This window comes from Podarcis cretensis (genome assembly GCF_951804945.1).
Source record: "Podarcis cretensis genome assembly, chromosome: 1".
NCBI lineage: Eukaryota > Metazoa > Chordata > Lepidosauria > Squamata > Lacertidae > Podarcis > Podarcis cretensis.
In genome coordinates this window covers 61,721,808-61,741,110 of record NC_137170.1, presented here as the reverse complement: position 1 = coordinate 61,741,110, position 19,303 = coordinate 61,721,808, and the positions used below count along the sequence as shown (strand labels likewise).

The following is a 19,303-nucleotide window of genomic DNA, read 5'->3' as shown; positions in this document are numbered from 1 at the left end:
AGACCATGGACAACATCCTACTGATCCCTACCTCCACTTACCTCCCTTATCTGCTGTTCTTCCATAGCTGTCAACTTTTCCCTTTTCTTGCAAAGAATCCTATTCGGAATAAGGGAATTTCCCCTTAAAAAAGGGAAAAGTTGATAGCTATGTGTTCTTCCTGTGCTGAATTTTACGTTAAGGCTCCTTCTGGCAGGAGCCTGTCATATTCTATATTCTCTTATGCTCTATGCACACTGACAGAGTTGTATAAAATATTGTGATTGCCTCATGTTATTTTACATGGTAGCATTATATTCTCTGCATAATAACACTTCCAGCTTGAGTTATTCCAGCATTCCATAGAAGCAGACTACCTCAATATGACAGGCCAGGAAAAGGACACCAAACAACCTATGCACACCAAGTAGCCCATGGCTTTTCAGGCCTGGATGAGTAGCACTTAAGGATTGGTGCAGTTCTTCCCTAGTTCTTCCCACCATGGAATGACCAGGGAATGGAACATTCTTACCTTCCTACTCTCTCCCCCCATGAAACAAGGAATAACACTCAAGTCAAAGCTTCTCTGTGTACTCTTCAGTATCGGACCCAACCTTGAATGTGGCTTGATTGAATTATACCGCTAGGGGGGTAGGAGTTTGCAGTTCACTGCAAATGCACATGGCAAAATAGAGATCATAAAAAAGGCTTTTATATCTCTAATCTTCAACACAGCAGAATCATTTTATGAGGCTTTAGAATACACTCTTGGTCTTGGTGATGCATGGAGGGGGTAAAGCAAATATTTTAGCCAACTTTCAATAGGCAAAACCAATTATAATGTAGCAAACAGTCTTACAATATGCAAGCTCACTGGAATTCTTATTCCATCCCTCCTCCTTTTTTGCTTCTGTTCTTCAAAGCCTGTAGATCACTCCCACACACTGACGGAAGGGAAAGCTGAAATTGTGAACAAGTCACTTTTCTTCTTTGCCTCTATTTCCTTTTCAACCCTTTCTTTCTTTTCGGTGTAAGTTGTAAGCTCTTTGGAACCAAAGCTGTCCTTTTCTATAAATATATGCCATGTCTAACACAATGGCCCCCATGATCTCGCTTGTTGCCTCTCAGTGCTGCAATAATACAAATAATCATGTCTTTCTACTAGCTGTTCTAAACCTACATGCTTCACACCCTCTTCCTTACGGTGTCCGCTTCCATTTGTCAGGGAGTGAATGCATGGGTTTGATTTATGCGGCGAAAGCATGATATAGACAGCATCACTTATGCTGAAACTTCATCTGTGGCTCCTTGCAGCTTAAACCTACAAGACCCAGTCAAGAAATAGACAGGTGGATTTCATCTCCTGTGTTGAGCACAAATGTTCCTTCTCTGCAGTTGCAGTTTTCGTAGAATTAGATTTAGATTTTGCCTTCAGGGCTGTTCCACATGGAGCTCAGCTTTGGTGCACATTTCTAAACATGATGTAAATGTATGCTTCCCAGCTAGTAAATCTGATCACTCTGACATCATAGATTGAGAGTTCTGTTGCATCACTTCAGATTCAAATGCATGCTTTCAAGATGTGCAGTGTGCTTCAGATCATGCTGGTCCTCTCCCAACTAACCTGAGTCAGTATAAAGAGTCTAATCCACATATATCTTGTTGCACTAATTATGGCAAGGAAACTGAAAAAACAAACATCCATATTTTGCTAGGACAATTCTGCAGTGTGTGTTGTATGCTCACAGGAGGAGACCTGGTAGCCACAAATTTTTCCAGGACTGTGGAAACGAATTATGTAGTGAGTTCAATTCACAAAAGGTGAGCACTTGATAGGTGCCACATAGTAGGAAAATGATATGTGCAGTCAGGAAAAGTTATTTCAGATTCAGAGCGCTTCATCATTCACGTTCAGGATATACACAAGAATGTAAATGCTCATCTAGTTCCTCTGAAAAAGAATTCAACTTGACATTTTCAAAATTAAACAGAATATCTACCTACCTACCTACCTACCTATCTATCTATCTATCTCTGGGGCCAAAACACTGACAATGTAATCGTTAAGATATTTTAATGGCATTGTCATTTTGGCTATCGACACAGTTTTTTAACCTGTTCAAAAGTCCTTTGTGAAACCTCCAGCTTGCCTGGGTTACATTGCCCTTTCAGTTTCCAAACCCCTTTAAAGAGAAGCAAAATTGGTTTCATTTAATAGGTGATGTTAAAAGACTTCCCCAGTGAACTCGATAGAAAGGAGGAATAGGGAAACCCAACTTTTTGCCCTCTCTGACAGAAATCATTCCAGTTTGACCACCTGATGGGCTCTTGGGGTTAATTAGAAAATCCCCATCAAGAGCTCAGAGGCCAATATCAGCTGTCAAAATCCCACATTCCCCTTCTTTCAAGTGCAAAACAACCTGTGTCTGAAGATGTGCCAGAGTATAAAAGGGCACACCACCACCACTGCGGGCTCTGACTTAGCTCTATTCATAGCCTCACTACTATGAATACAGCAAAATCTCAAATGAAAGTTTTAATCTCCCCAATGCATTCATCCCAAAGAGAAAAGGGTTTCCCTTTTAACAATTTTCCTCCTTAAACCTTTTGTGTTGGTCCGCTTTGGTGCGTGGGGGGAGAGGTTTTTACTCTGACCCAGCAAGGGCTTTTGCTATAGAAAGCACTGCACCTCACCCTTTTATGCTGGAATCAGAGTAAAGGTCTCCTCAGACCAAAAGTAACTAACGCAAAAGGGCTTAAATGCAGACTGAACATGGCCAGAATGGTTTTTTAAAACACCCCCCCCCCCAAGAAAGAGGCACCCGATTTCAGTAAACTTACCTATTTGTGCCTTTCCACCTTTCTCCCATCAATCTATTAGCAGCCAACGTGCTGGATAGGAATTCCTGTGTAAAGAGTGAGAGACCTTGATGGAAAAAATAGTTGGGGGAAAATGGACAGCAGTATACCTCTCCACAGAATGCAAGTCTGAAGCCTGCAGCCCCTCTGCAGAAGAGGCAAATCTGTAAATAGTAAACCTAATTTAATTATTATCAGAGCTACACAGAGCATGACCAAAGGCATTCCGATATCAAATTTACTAATGGTTAATTTCACCTTTCCACAGCACGAGAAGTCAAGTTTATTACATTTTAGCTTTTCTTTGCATACTGCAAGTTATCTTAGCTATATAATGTTTACATTACAGTGGTACCTCTGGTTACATACTTAATTCGTTCTGAAGGTCCGTTCTTAACCTGAAACTGTTCTTAACCTGAAGGACCACTTTAGCTAATGGGGCCTCCTGCTGCCGCCGCACCGCCGGAGCCCAATTTCTGTTCTTATCCTGAAGCAAAGTTCTTAACCCGAGGTACTATTTCTGGGTTAGTGGAGTCTGTAACCTGAAGCGTATGTAACCTGAGGGAACACTGTATATAAGAGAGAAGAAAAAGAAAAGCCAGCTTACAAAAATGCCCCTAGCTTGCATTGCATCCTTTTGAAACTGAGTGACTTATTTTAAACAAATTTTCCCTTAAGTTCAGCATCTAGATACAGAAAATAGCATAATTAAAAAATTATGGGTTAACCAAAACATCCAACTTCACTTATTAATCCTTATTCAGGATTGAGAACAACCTCTTCTGCCTAATCTATGGAATGGAATATTAACAAATAATGTGAAAGATCTTGAATAGGTTCAGATTCACATAAATAACATTATTATTGGGGGGACAGGGCAGAAATGTGCCTCATTCTACATGCAGCACACTCTCATTTTAACAATTTTTTTTTAAAAAAAAACTAGCTATAGGCCACTGCTTATATATGTCACGTATGTTTAACAAGAACCACTTTGCCCACATTTATGGCAAACAAAATTTATCTGTGCCAACATGTCCTGTTATAAAAGAAGCACCTACTATATATCATAAGACCCCAGTGTTTGCATTATTATGGCAGAGAAGTGTGTGTGTGTGTGTGTGAGAGAGAGAGAGAGAGAGAGAGAGAGAGAGAGAGAGAGAGAGAGAGAGAATCCCATAGTAATAATAATAATAATTTCGTTATTCTAAAAGGCATTTGTAGAGATGTTAATGGTGGATATCCATGCAGGCAGGCAGGCGTAGTGGAAGGGGTCTTTGTATTAAAATGCATCTCCTCTGTGCATCTTTAGAAGTGCTACTTGGTCTTTTTGAGGGTTATTTCACTGTAAAATGCCCACCGATTGACTCACAAAACCAAGGCAGATGCTATTCCAATCTCATTTAGAATAGCTCGGTGCTTTCAAAGAGCTCTCCTGACCCCCTGAAAGTACCATTCGAAGTCACCTTTTGTACCATGTCCCTCTTACTGATATGAAGGAGGCATGATTTTATGAGTGAGTGAGAACGCTGCCCTCCCCTCCGCAGGACTGAGCTCCCTTCAAGTGATTATTGTTTTGTTTCTTTCCCTCAGAGCAGTAACACCTACATTGTATGAGGAGAGACAGAAAGCATTCATACCCTTCAGAAAACCATTCACTTAAAGGCAGCTGGACGGACTAAAGTGTTCAGCTTGCCCTCTTCACTCTTGGATGAGTTTTGTGCAAAGCCCGGGCTTGGAGGCCTTCCCTTCACAGATCCGAGCAATTAATGAGAGAATGATTGTATTAAAATAAAAAAAGGGGGAAAGGAAAATGTTGTAGTGTTTGGTCTGCCTCGATCATTTGGGTTTGTAATTAAATTATACTCCTGAAGTCCCCCACCATTATGGGGAAATGGCTGGTCTTTTCCTTTCTTTCTTTTTTAATGCACGATGAAAAAGTAATGCTGTTTACGTAATTAATAGCCATGTGTGGCTTTTCTTTCATATTAAAGGGCTAATAAGGGTTTGAATATAGGGCCTACTGTTAATCCAGCAGCAATTGGAATTAATACTTCCCCAGCCAGATTCTTAGTCAAACAAGATGCGGGGGGAGGGCATTAATTTAGCATCACTCCCCCCTTAATTCTGACAGGCCAGTGAATCAGTTCCTTTCAAAGGAAGTTTTTGTAGCATGAACAGAGTTCAAAAGGTCCTAACGGAATGTTAAGGACCTCTCTGCCCCGAGGTCTGTGTGTTACTGACCAGGATCACATTCCCTAGAAACACTGTGGCTGTTCACTTCTTAAAAGTCCATTAAAAAGACAACAATCCTTTCTCTCCTCCTGCTCATCTCCCTGTCTCCCTGCTTTCATTTTCAAGCTAGTTATTCCTGGCAAGACATAGTGCTTGTTTTTTACTTTTCACAATGCAGTTGGTATATAAGACAACCTACCATCAGATCACTTGACAATATTTGACCATTTTTTGTAAGCTAGTTTGCACTCTGGCTTCTCTTTCATCTGTCAGCTTCATGGGATTTATTTTGGCTTCTTCCATATGTTGGATTATTGGGTCACCACCAGTTCGTAGTTTTATGAACTCTTCATCTTTCAGTATAATTCTACCAATAAGGAAATAGTAGTAGTAGTAGTAGTAGTAATGAGTTTTCCACATGCCATAGAATATATTTCTGCCATTTCTATATAGCGGAACTGTGTGTCTGAACTATCAGTTCTGTTTTTACTAAAATAATAATGACTATGATGGATGCTGGAGAGAAATGGACTTCCGGATGCAGCAAAACACAATTAAACAACAGATGTACATTCTAACCTCTGCCTCAAATGTCACTATGGGAAAGGGCCATGGCTCAGTGGTTGATCACATGATTTGCAGGCAGAAGGTCCCAGGTTCAATCCCTGGCTTCTTCAAGTAGGAATGGGAAATACTCTTGTCTGAAACCCTGGAGAACCACCGTCAGTCAGTGCAGACCAGGAGTAGCCAACACGGTGACCTCTGGATATCTTAGACTGCAAATCCCATCTGCTCCAGCCAGCATGGCCAGTGGTCATAGATAATGGGGAGCTGCCCTCTGCAACATTATTATTTTTTTGGTGTGGGGGGGTACCCAATTGGTATAGGCAATACCAAGTTATAAGGTTGGATTTGGTATAAGCTATCTTCCTTTGTTTCTAATAAGGGTAAATTATTTGATAGACATATAATACATAATGTTATTTTTTCCATATTTTGAAAAATGGCATTGCTATATAGGAAAATAAGGGGGGATTCTTAGGCCGAATTGCCGCTATCAAGATGAATGTATTGCCAAAAATGTTGTTTTTGTTTCAAACATTACAGATTGTGGACAAGACGGAGTGCTTCCGGAAGTGGCAGAGAGATATTTCTAAGTTTGTCTGGCAGGGCAAAAAGCCAAGAATCAAGTTTAAGATATTAACTGATGCGAAAGAAAGAGGGGGCTTTGCCCTGCCAGACCTAAAGTTGTACTATGAGGCCGCAGCTTTCTGCTGGCTAAAAGATTGGCTACTTCTCGAAGACACTGATGTATTGGATCTGGAAGGTTTTAACAATGCTTTTGGTTGGCATGCATATTTATGGTATGACAAGGTTAAGATCAATAAGGCCTTTAAGAACCATATTGTCAGAAAAGCAGTGTTTAATGTCTGGACAAAATACAAAGACTTACTGGAAAATAAAACTCCAAGGTGGCTTTCACCGCTGGAAGCTAAGGCCCGAAAAAGACCCAATATGGAGGCCAAATGGCCAAAATATTGGGAAATATTAGAAAAAGATGGAGACAATTGGAAATTGCAGAGTTTGGAGAAAATTAAAGACAAAGTGCAAGACTGGTTATATTACGCTCAGATTAAAGAAGTTTTTAAAAATGACAAAAAGTTAGGGTTCCGGGTGGAGAAATCGAAATTGGAAACAGAACTGTTAGAACCTAAGACTAAGATACTCTCAAGAATGTACAACTTGCTGTTAGAATGGAATACACAAGATGAAATGGTTAAATCGGTTATGATAAAGTGGGCACAGGACATTGGGCACAACATTATGTTTGAGGACTGGGAAATGAAAATGATATATAGATGGTACATGACCCCAGTTAAACTTGCCAAAATATACCATTTGTCTGATAATAAATGTTGGAAATGTAAAGAAAATGAAGGAACATTCTTTCACCTCTGGTGGACTTGCCCTAGAGTGAAGGCTTTCTGGGAAATGATATATAATGAGCTGAAAAAGGTATTTAAGTATACCTTCAATAAGAAACCAGAGGCCTTCCTTTTGGGTATTGTCGGCCAGAAGGTGTTAAGGAAGGACCAAACATTTTTTATGTATGCAACAACAGCAGCAAGGATACTTATCGCTAAGCACTGGAAAACCCAAGATTTACCCACACTGGAAGAGTGGCAGATGCAGCTGATAGACTATATGGAATTAGCCGAGATGACTGGCAGAATCCGAGACCTGGGAGAAGAGAAGGTTGAAGAAGACTGGAAGAAATTTAAGATTTATTTAAAAAAGCATTGTAATTTGGTTGAATGTTAAGAAGGATGCTAGATCATAAATAATTGACCACCACTAAATTAGATGGAATTAGGACGATAAGTAGATCGAGGGAAATATAAACCATTTGGAGAACGATTAGATTATGTTTAAAAGAATGGGACCTAGGAATATAAATAAGATGATAATTTGCTGGTTAAAATTTAAGACGATGTAAGTGGGAGCGGGAGATGTGAGGGAGTCCAAAGAGGTTTTGAAAATATGTCATGATATATGCTATATTGTTGATTATTTTTGCATTTGTATTTAAAAAAATTTAATAAACATTTATTAAAAAAAAGGAAAATAAGGGGGGATTGTGGCCATTTGGAACTGTGACCAGTTTTCCAGGGCCATATGACATGTGACACTGGAGAAAAATGGAAGATCACACCAAACAGGCCTCCATGGAATAGTTGAGGTGGTTCAGTTGACATGAGAGCAAACTGTGTGATACTCCTCCAAGTCATTGTATGCACCGTAACTAATTCTGCCTTATTGAAACTTCTGGTTGCAAGTAGTAGATATCATGGCCCAGTTTGATGTGATGGTTCCAAATCGCACCAGCCTGGATGCCTCTGAAGAGATGATCACCCAATTTGGAGTGACAGTTCCGAAGAGTGAGGAGTGGGTTTTGGTCTACACTTGAATACTGTTGACTCCAGGTGGTGGACTGAACCATTCCAAAGAGATGACTGTTCTGAACTATGCCAATTTGGATGCTTCTGAAAACATCATGGCCCAATTTGGCATCACATAACCCAATTTGGCATGATGGTTCCAAACTCAGTTTAGAATGCTCTGAAGACATCATCATTCCAGTTGGATGTGATGGTTCCTGAGATTAAGGTACAGGCTTTGGTTTATTGTTTAGATACTATTGGATGCCTTTTCGAATCAAGGTGGCAGACTGAACTGTTCCAAACCGCAGTGATTTGGACATCTCTGAGGATAATGTTGCCCAGTTTGGCATAATGTTTCTGGGCATGAAGAAGGGGTTCTTCATGAGCAGCCTCACCACCAAATTATTAATGACAATTGAATTTTTTGCCTTTCATAAAGAGATGTTTGTTATCTTCTAGATTCAGCTGGTCAACCCACTTTTGCTAGTCAAGAAGGACAATAGTCAAGAAGACATATAGCAGGCCACACTCATTCAAGCCCCTTCTTCACAGCCCAAAGCTGCAAAAACAAAAATGCATCCCATAACCCCATAACTTAATGGTGCCATAGATACATCCACTGTCTGAACTTCTGAACAAGTCCAGGTCAAGGTAAATGCAAAAGCCTTTATTTTCAAAGTACTTAGCAAACTTATCTTAGTGACTCTCCAAAGTTTCTCTAATGCCACCAATTTGCCCAAGTTGAAGTAGGCCCTGAACAACTTGGAAAAGCTCCACTGGGTGGCACCCTGAGGATGCAATGGTGGCTTGACAAGTCATGCTTTTTCATTGCAATCCAGGGCCAGCTGCCTTAGGTGGCATTTCTGCCCCATAATCTGTCTTCTGCTCCTTAAGCTAGTCTGCTGCTCTCGGATACCATGGAAGATGCTATTGGGTCACCAGTGTTGAAGGAAGATTAAGCTGCTAGCTTTATTAGCCATCATACATGGACTGGGTGAGACACTATATTTTTCATTGCCTCAAGCAGCAAAGGACTTAAAATGGCTTTGTCACCATCACTGTCACTCAGTAGGCTCAGTAATGAGCTCTTTTCTGGCTTCAGTCAAATTCACTCTGAGACTTTCACCATTAATATTGTACTCATCTCTTAGAAAGCTTCACTGCTTGGAGCTCCTCAGAAAGCCAAGGAGAAGACTGAGCTCTGCAAAGTGGGAGAGGCACTTGGGAGTGATGGTGACTACCACTGCTATTCCAGAGAGGAACCAGGACTTCAGCAGGCATTCTGAGGGCAGTGAGGAGAGAGAGAAGAAATACAAATCCTTCTGCAACCAGGTGTTCTCCTACAACTCCCATCATCCATGAGTATTGGCCATGCCAGCTGGGGTGGATGGGAATTGTTGTCCAAAACATTTGGAGTACACTAGTTTAAGGAAGGCTGCTATAGGCTATAATGATCTCTCACCAACCAATTCTCATGCATATATTAGTGTTATAGGGAAACTCAGCTGACCCTAGGCAAACACCACTGCTGAGAAATCAGTTTCTCTCAGCTTACACACCCACATCTCAGTAATACACAGTATGTCAGTTCCCTTACTCATGATTAAGTCATGGGTGGTAGATATATAGCCCTGAAATCAAACAATACTCCAGGGCCCTTATGACAAGTTGGGAGGGAAATCTGTGTTACGGTGGCTGGAGGAATAGTGGATGGACCTCAAATGTTGATCCTAAATATCTTAACACAGATTTAGTTATCACAGACAAGGTTTCTTTATAACACTAATTTGGGGGATACCAATGGAAGCCAGCACAGTGGTAAACATATCACAATAGCTGCCACTTCAGTTATCACATTAATTAGCTATTTGCTTCTTTATAAAATGTCCTGTGCAAAATCTGAGGTGCAGCTTTGCAGAATAAGGTGGCTTGCTTGCTTAAAATGGATTAATTTATATCCTCCGAGATTAAGGTCATATCGATATCATGCATGATCTCTATCAGCTTTACGGATTCCTGAACTTAATGTTCAGGCTCACTAAGGCCTATTCATACTTGGCAGATTGATATAGGAACTGACAATTCATTGCCACCCAAGTGTATCTTAGCCTACAAAGCTCACATAAATATTGCTGAACATATCCCATTGTAGAATGGCTAGTTAGTTATGCCAGTCATTCAGCTTCCTGCAACTCTGAGTAAAAGAGCATTTCTCTCAATGATTCACCTAAAAGAACTAAATGTGCTATTGTTCTTTCACTGTGTTTTTTTCCTCTTCACCAATGAACAGCACTTAAGAAAATAGATTTATCTGTCAATCAGTGGAACATTGAAGGAAGAAGTGGAACAGGACCTGAAACTGGATCGGGGGTGGGGGGGGATGATGGGATTAAGATGGAAGCATAATAATAATAATAACAACTACTATTACTAATGGTCCATTGAGCATTCTAGTCAAGCATTTTCTCGTTTGGCAAGTAGCAGTTCTCTAAGGTATCAGACTATGTCTCAACTTTCCTGAGATCCTTTTATAGCTGGCCTGGGTGCCTCAATAACTCTTTCTTCTACAGGATACTTATTGGTGGTTAATACTAATGGTTGGGTCACCTTCCTAAATCAGTTAAAGCTGGACTGCTTTAATTCCAGGCAAAACCAAGTGAGCCAAAATCAATCATTTTTGGTATAAAAGTAAATGGCTAATTGGGCTAGAAAGTTGTCACAGGAAGAAGATGGGCTTCTGTTTGGGAAGCAGATGTCTTAGTGTTTGCCTCAGTATTGTTTGCTGATGACAAACACTACAGCAAATCAGCAGGGCCACCATTATCCTGTGACAATGTTCTATTAATTAGGCATGCCATTCTAACTTTTAAGTATACAGTCAAAAGGCAGCTGTTCTATAAGCACTGTTATAAGGCAGTGAATTGGAGGGACCACACCTGGTAGCCAGAGCCTTAAGTGTCATCAAGTCCTGCCCTGAAGAGATCTCTCTCCCCCCGCCCCCCTACACGCACCAGAAACTTCAATTTGTGAGGAAAATCTGAGCTCACCACCAGTTCCCTCAAGGCTAATTCAAGCACCATACTCATGTCAGATTCACTTCAAAAGTCCCTCAGTTACTTCACTAATAGCCCCCCCCCAAAAAAATAAGGGAATCCCAAAATGCTTAACAAACCATGAAAAACATTGGTGGTGCCTAACACATTTTGGTTATATCATGGCTGTGTACACACCATACATTTAAAGCGCATTTAAAGCATATGACTTCCCTCAAAGTATCCTGGAAACTGTAGTTTGTCAAGAGTGCTGGGAACTATGGGTCTGTAAAGTACATTTTCCAAGATTCTTTGGGCAAAGTCATTTGGTGTGCTCACAGTAATTTACTCACCTTCAGAGTTCTGCCCCAGTCCTTCAGAAATCAGTTGTTTTTCCTTCTGGGTTAATTTTTTTTTTTAGAATAATGAAGGTAATGTGAGATTCCCACTTTAACAAAGTTCCTTAAAACTTCTGAATCTATCTATCTACCTACTGCATTTATATCCCACCTTTTTCTCCAAGGAGCTCAAGGTGGCATAGATGGTCCTCCCCCTCCTCATTTAATCGCCACAGCAATCCTGTGGGGTAGGATTAGGCTGACACTCGCCCATATTCACCCAGTGAGCTTCATGCCTGAGTGGGGATTTAAACCCTAGACTCCCAGTCTGACACACTAACGACTAACCACTCCACCACACTGACTTTTGCATCTGGAGAGAAAGCAGCTCTTGCTCCTTCTGTTTACTCCCTTCCCTATCTGCCATCCCTCCCACCAGACACAAGGATTCCTTGTGCCATAGAGCAAAGGAGTAAATGGAGGCAGATACTACAACTGATAAGGGAAAGAGCAAGAAGAAGAAACTGTCTGCTTTCATTTTGTTTTGGGAAATTTAAAGGAACCAGCCTATTGTCCCGTTTGTAAGGTGAGTAAGAGTCAAGGGCAGAGGGTAAGAGTTAAAGGATAGTAGCTCTCCAGCTGTGAGAAGAAACTTTTCACCATATTGGTCCTTGTGTGTAGTATATTCTTTCTGTCAGTGACCAATACCTTTCCTTGTCTAACCAACACATGAAAATTGGTAGCAGCCATGTAAAAGTTAAGAATGAATAAATATTCAGAGAAGAAATTAGGCATGTATTCATTTTCTGGTACACAGTATAATCCAATGTAAATAGCACCCCATTTAGCTAATCTTCTGGTGACCCACAACTATTTAATAACTTCAGGCCCATTTAGCTTAATGAGATTATACTGTACATTATTCTGAGGCAATCAGGTTTGATAAATCATATTAAATTGCTCTGGAGTTGCAATTTTGCCTTTCCCTCCTTCCTTCCTTCATGCATTCTCTCTCCAGAATAATGTCACTGCAAAGGATACTAGAAGCCAAGGCAAATGCTTCTCCTTTAATTTTTTTTCCTCCCAAATTCTATCCAGTAAATTCTATATATTTTAAGGAACAGGGGGAAGGTCACATTCCAGTCTTTACCAATGACAGAAACAGAAATCAACAAATGTTATGCAGACTAGTTGATTCCAGAAGATAAAAGCAAATCCCTATATTCAAATCATAGACTATAGGGAAAGTAAAATATAATGTATGCATATGTAGCAGGAGGCAACATCTGCTTCTGTGGAAGCATGAGTCTCCAGTCTGTAAAATATAACAGCAGTGTCACCTAAAAAACAAAGGCTGATTACATACAATACCTTTAAAGCACATTCAAACCATATTCATTCCCTCAAAGTATTCTGGGCATTGTAGTTTACCTCTCACAGAATTACAATTCCTGGCAAGCCTTAACAAACTACAGTGCTCAGAATTATTTGAGGGGTCAAAATGTGCTTCAAATGTCCTCTAGAGGTATAGTGTGTGCACAGTCTAAGGTTGAAGTCCTCTGGTCTCTCTGAGAGCATCCCAGAAGCTGTTAGACTATTTTGCATCTCTCTCTCCAAGAATGGAGAAAGAGGTCCCTGGAGATAGTTGTTGCTCTACCAACATCAGATCTTGGACTCCAGAAAGGGCAAAAATAAGGCATTCTGGGAGAAGCTGTGGATCCAAAGCTCTCCTGTTTCCCCAAAACACTCATGGAATTGGGGAATAGCATCATTTATTTCCCAGAACAGAAGCCTATGGCTACCTTGGGTTTGGATTTGAAGCTTCCTCTGCCTTTGATTCCTCCTATTCCTACCCCAAAGGATTGCTCTATAATTATTGTACTGTATTTTGGAATGAGCTATTGCATCAGATGCTTGTCTTGTAAGCATCTGTGGGTGTGGAGTAGAACAATGACCCATTTAAACTGGCTGACAAAAAAACTGAAGCAACAAAAAAAATGACCCATTCCTTACTTTTATGTAGGAATCACTATTTAATGTATACTTGCACTAGTACCACTAGTGATAATTCCTAATTCTTCTTTATCCATTAATCATGTGCTTATAACGCCAATCATCCTGAAGAGGGGTGACCTATTTGGACGTGTATTATTGCATCAAAAGCTTTGCTGTGGTAAATGGCCCAATATTCCTTCAGCCTATCTTAGTATATGGTCCATGAAAGAAAGAAAAATGGTGGGAATGGAGCACACTTTTGAAAGCAAAGGACGCACAGCAGACATAAAGGAGACAGAAATGCAGCCTTTTTTTTGGTGCAATCAAATTCAGACACCCTTAGAATTTAGCCCATCAGCCTCTTTCTAAAAATGGCTTCAGAAGCCCTATAGAGGTATTTCAGCTTCTCTGACTTCTCACACAATATTCTTTTAAATGAATTTAAAGCTTTTCAGAATCCCTGCAAAATAACCATGGTGCAGTTCCCCTCGTACTATTATGCAAATAGATTAATCAGCCAATGCTTCAGTGAGAATTAATTTATATTTGAATCAAATGAGCCCTAGACGCTTTATAATTGAACCCTTAGGCCAAGGCCTGGGCTAGGTAGCAACCCCATATTATTCATTTGACGAAACGTGAACTGACATAAATACTATGGCTAACTTTCAATCCGATTACTCCGTTACCTCACATCAATGCTATCCCAGCCATCAGACTCTGGCGTCCTTCCTTTCATTGGCTTTGCTAACAACTGACAACTCCTGCCTGATAAACAAGCACCCACGCTGCCATCTCGTACCCCCTCTCTTAACCCATAATTCCTGCTCAATGGGCCCTATTCGACAAGGTACTTTATTTTGTTTGTAGGAATCAAGGACTAAACAGGGTGTTTTTTGTGCTTTTTTTTTAATTATAAAAAAAAGTTCTGTTGGTGTGGCTACAATTCAGAACTTCTCACTCACAGCTGCTAACTATTTTGAGTCCTAAGAACCAAAAATACACATGGGTGCTCAGCTCTTAATTTTAACAGTTATCCAAATTTATTATGGTCTTTTAAAGTCTTCCCACACCTTCCTTTATATGCCATTTTTTGATAACTGTGAGTAAAGGTCAACGTAAAGTGAACCCACATTTTGTACCACACCCTTATACCAAACTCATGTTGACAACCACCACATTCTTTCAATCGCATTGCACAGCAACTTGTATAGGGGTGTATGTTTTAAGGAAAAAAATTTTTTCCCCTGTAAAGCCACAGGCATTTAAGAAGATTGACCAAACAATCCACCAGGTGTGAGAAAAGCCTCCCCCCGCCACCCTCTGTAGGCAGCTCTCTGGCAGAGAACTTACACTCTCTAATTAGATTATCAGGCCAGCTTTGAAACTCTTATCAAAACATTTTCTCTGCTGTACGGTTCATTGTGCATAGCTGATAACTGAGCTTCTCAAAAGCTCCAGTTAAAAACCTGTTTTTAAATAAGTTGGAAGGAAGTATGGAGAAGAAAAAGAAAACAAGACTTCCATTTACTTGAAAAAGTACGGGGCGCTAGGGATTATTTTACAAGGCATGTTCTAAACATATCATATGATTTGTAGTTCAGCCTTTAGGGTGCACATTACATAGGGAAGGTTAAACACAGCCATTCAAAGCTCTCTTAAAGTTGGCCCTATGCTACCATTTGTGGTGAAGAGAGGTCATCTTTGTGCGTGGTACTATGCAAAGAGGTAGGCGAGGTTGCAGTGAGCACCAAAATACTTGGGACTGTGAAATTTCAAGCAGACTGTGAATCATTCCAAAAGCATTTATTCACACTATATTCAATGCTGCTGACATTTTTCAGTCGTATATATTAAGGGGGTATAAGTTGGCTTCAACCCACCAGAAATAAACCAGAGCTGAAAACTCAGTGAAACTGAGGAATTGAAAATTTAAAAAAACAAGTGTTTTAATATTACTCACTTGCAAAAAGCTTACATAATATCTATCTACAGCACGGCCGTTGTTGTTGTCTTTGTGACCCCATGGACCAGAGCACGCCAGGCACTTCTGTCTTCCACTGCCTCCCGCAGTTTGGTCAAACTCATGCTGGTAGCTTCGAGAACACTATCCAACCATCTCGTCCTCTGTCGTCCCCTTCTCCTTGTGCCCTCCATCTTTCCCAACATCAGGGTCTTTTCCAGGGAGTCTTCTCTTCTCATGAGGTAGCCAAAGTATTGGAGTCTCAGCTTCATGATCTGTCCTTCCAGTGAGCACTAAGGGCTGATTTCCTTCAGAATGGATAGGTTTGATCTTCTTGCAGTCCATGGGACTCTCAAGAGTCTCCTCCAGCACCATAATTCAAAAACATCAATTCTTCAGTGATCAGCCTTCTTTATGGTCCAGCTCTCACTTCCATACATCACTACTGGGAAAACCATAGCTTTAACTATACGTGCCTTCTGGTTTGGTTGTCTAGGATATTGTTGAATGAAGGGAAACTGAAAATGGTAATTAGTGATCAGCTGGGTTGAAGCACCATTATTACAAAGAAAAGCTTAAGAAATTATGTATTTATATACTTAGAGAATATTTGTATACCACTTTTCAACAGTATATTCTCAACATGGCTTAGATAGTACAAAGTAGCTTATGAATGTTTTAATAACATTTACAGTCTCAGCATTAACAGAATTCCATGTGTAGATTGTCCACCCTAGAACAGTTTCACTCTCATTAGGATTTAACCAGTATGCAGAGATGATAGATATACAGTGGTACTTCAGGTTAAGTACTTAATTTGTTCCGGAGGTCCGTTCTTAACCTGAAACTGTTCTTAACCTGAAGCACCACTTTAGCTAATGGGGCGGCCTGCTGCTGCCGCGCCGCCGGAGCACGATTTCTGTTCTCATCCTGAAACAAAGTTCTTAACCTGAAGTACTATTTCTGGGTTAGCAGAGTCTGTAACCTGAAGCGTATGAAACCTGAAGCGCATGTAACTCAAGGTACCACTGTACCTGACATATACTGGGTCTCAACTGGTATTAGAGTGAATTGTGTCAATGCTGTGCAACAAAGGTAAGGGTCATATTGAGTGCTGGACTAGATGATCCTTTTGCAAGCATTTATTATGTTCTTATAGTCTAGACTTCAGTCACTGTAATCATTGATTGACCTTGTAAATGTGGTGCAGGAAATCACAGCAAGGATTGCAAGAGCTTCCTAAAACTTAGCATTCAGGACTATTCTTGTTCTTCTGTTAGTATGTATCATACAGAAGGATTAAATCTTGCTTCTTACTTCTGTGTAACTTACTGTGTGATCAAGTTCTTCAGTACTGACGGAGCTGTAGTCCTAAACATCTAGAGAGCATCAGTTTGGGGAAGGCTGGCATAGGCTGTTGATGTGCTCATCTGACACATTAGAAACTGAAGCTGGAAGAGCAGGAGTAGGTGACGGACTCCCAATGAAGCTGATGAGCTTGAAGCCCTATGCTCCGTCTACTTGTGGACCACAGTCATGACTGCTCAGCTGTTTGCAGGGGGAAGGCTTGGACGATGCTTAATCTCTGCTTGATTGCTTTGCGTGGCTTAAAAGCTGAGGAAAATATATGTAGAGATAAAAAGGTAAAGGTACCCCTGCCCGTACGGGCCAGTCTTGACAGACTCTGGGGTTGTGCGCCCATCTCACTTAAGAGGCCAGGGGCCAGCGCTGTCCGAAGACACTTCCGGGTCACGTGGCCAGCATGACATCGCTGCTCTGGCGAGCCAGAGCCGCACACGGAAACGCCGTTTACCTTCCCACTGGTAAGCGGTCCCTATTTATCTACTTGCACCTGGAGGTGCTTTCGAACTGCTAGGTTGGCAGGCGCTGGGACCGAGCAGCGGGAGCGCACCCCGCCGCAGGGATTCGAACCGCCGACCTTTCGATCGGCAAGTCCTAGGCGCTGAGGCTTTAACCCACAGCGCCACCTGCGTCCCTTATGTAGAGATAGAGATCGAATTAATACCAACAATAACCAGACACATGACAAATGGGAAAATAAAATTCAAAGTAGACAAGAGAAACACATTAAGAAGAGAAGGGACAAATTAACTAGCCTCACAGTTGGCCTGGCAAAGAAACAGGGACAAAACTCCAGTGAATTACTTTTGACCTGATCACATCCTTCGTCTGTGTATTTGAGAACATGGTCGTTCAGGGTTGGCCAGTCTGAATGGAAGGGGTGGAAGCATGTAACTCTCGCCTCCAGGTTCCTTTGCCAAGTCTCGTCTCTGCTGTTTTATCCAAGATCCCTTCTTTCTTTGGAGCAGGGAGAGAAAAAGAAGAGAAAAAGGGGGGAAACACCACACAGTTAACCACCTGTCAGGGCTGAGGACACAATAAGACAGCCCCCAAAAGAGCTTTTCATGCATGCGTAATATATTTGTTCAGCTATTCACTTAATGAAGCTGATAAATGTGATGCAAAACAATAGTCAAGTTAATCTATTTAGTAAAATGTTTTGAGACTTTCAGGCGATGTTAAGGAGGGTAGTGTATGCAAGCCATTTTCATTTCAATGCACTCATCTCTCCCCCCTCTTTGGGGGAATAGAAGGAGGAGGGGGTAGATTCAGACAACCTATGTGAATATAATTTCTTATAAATGTGTCTTTAATGGGTTTAATTCACCCTTGCCAGCTGTTTTTGGAGCTGGTTTGAAAGAGCAAAACAAACGTGCCAGGTTTGGAAAGCTAGTTAAAATTAGTTTCGGTCATTGGGGCCAAGCTATATTTCCTGCAAACCATCTGCTTGATTGGCACAATAGAGGGATTTTCAAGGGGAAAAAAACAGGGAGGGAGGGAGGAGGGAGGAGGAGGAGGAGGTGGGGGAAAGACCAGCAAAGCTTTGAAGGACCCAACAGTTACTGTTCCTTGTGCTGAATTCTAAAGGTGAACATCTTAGGTGTCTTAATACAGCATGTCCCATTCAGGCATTCAGCAAGGTCGATGAGCATCAATAAGGGCACCTAGAAAGGTATTAAAACTCCACGCAGAGAACCTTCATCCTCACCCCCCCCCCGAAAGAAACAAAAATAGAGAAATCTCTCTGTGTGTTTTAGATAGATAGCCTAGATTTGAGTGAGAGGGGCATTAGCCAAAGGTGCCCGGGTGGAGAAGCCTGGCCACCAGCAGGAAAGGCATTCAGGCCCAAATGATTTCCTAGCCTCTCTTGTTCCATCAGATGCTAACATGTTTGGAATATGAGTTATCAAAGGAAGGCAAAACAAGCAAAATGTGCCAAGCAGTCGTTTCTTCCCCTGCCCCTAAACTATATACATTGCAAAAGGGTTGCCATCAAGAGCAGTCCTATTTAAATGGATGATGCTTCATTTTTTTTTTTTCAAGTAATATTTATTCAAGTTTTAAAAGGTTACAAAAAGGAACACAGAATACAAAAAAAAAGAAATAAAAAAAGAAAAGACATCTAAAAAGAAAAAAAAAACAATCAAAAAAGACAAAAGAACAAGTTAAACCTTAATATAACTCCCTTTCTTATCTCCTTGACCTCCTCACACCTCCCCTCTTTGTATTCTAATTCAAATAGATATTTCAGCAAATCCTTCATCTTTATTTTTATCTTTATAACTTATCTTAATATACTGTAATTTTCCATTCTCTCATTCACCTATTAGCCATCCACTTTTACTTTATTTAATCTTATTTCTCCTTAAAACATATATATATCTGAAATTATTCTCTTAAGACGTTTCCCTTAGGGTCACAAAGATTCCATTCCACGATTTTCCCATCTCTCATTAAAAGAAAAAAAATATATTATTTTTTAATATCACAATATATAAACTTTAAATTCCTAATTTTTCTTTCACCATCTCCCCTCCCGCGGTCTTGGCCCCTGCCAACAGTTCTCCAAAAGTCCATCAACCCGGAGATCTTAAGTGC

At 40.7% G+C, this 19,303-nt stretch overlaps 1 long non-coding RNA gene across 2 annotated transcripts; it reads right to left on the bottom strand.

Moving 5' to 3' along the window:
• Positions 1-2,820: 2,820 nt before the first annotated feature.
• Positions 2,821-17,982, bottom strand: LOC307216883. 2 transcript variants are annotated; one of them, XR_013839359.1, is made up of 3 exons: positions 17,510-17,982; positions 16,676-16,957; positions 2,821-2,885 (listed from the first exon to the last, which is right to left on the bottom strand). It is a non-coding gene; the product is annotated as an uncharacterized lncRNA (long non-coding RNA). The 2 variants fall into 2 exon arrangements; XR_013839360.1 differs by lacking the exon at positions 2,821-2,885 and adding an exon at positions 15,503-15,861.
• Between the last annotated feature and the right edge of the window lie 1,321 nt (positions 17,983-19,303).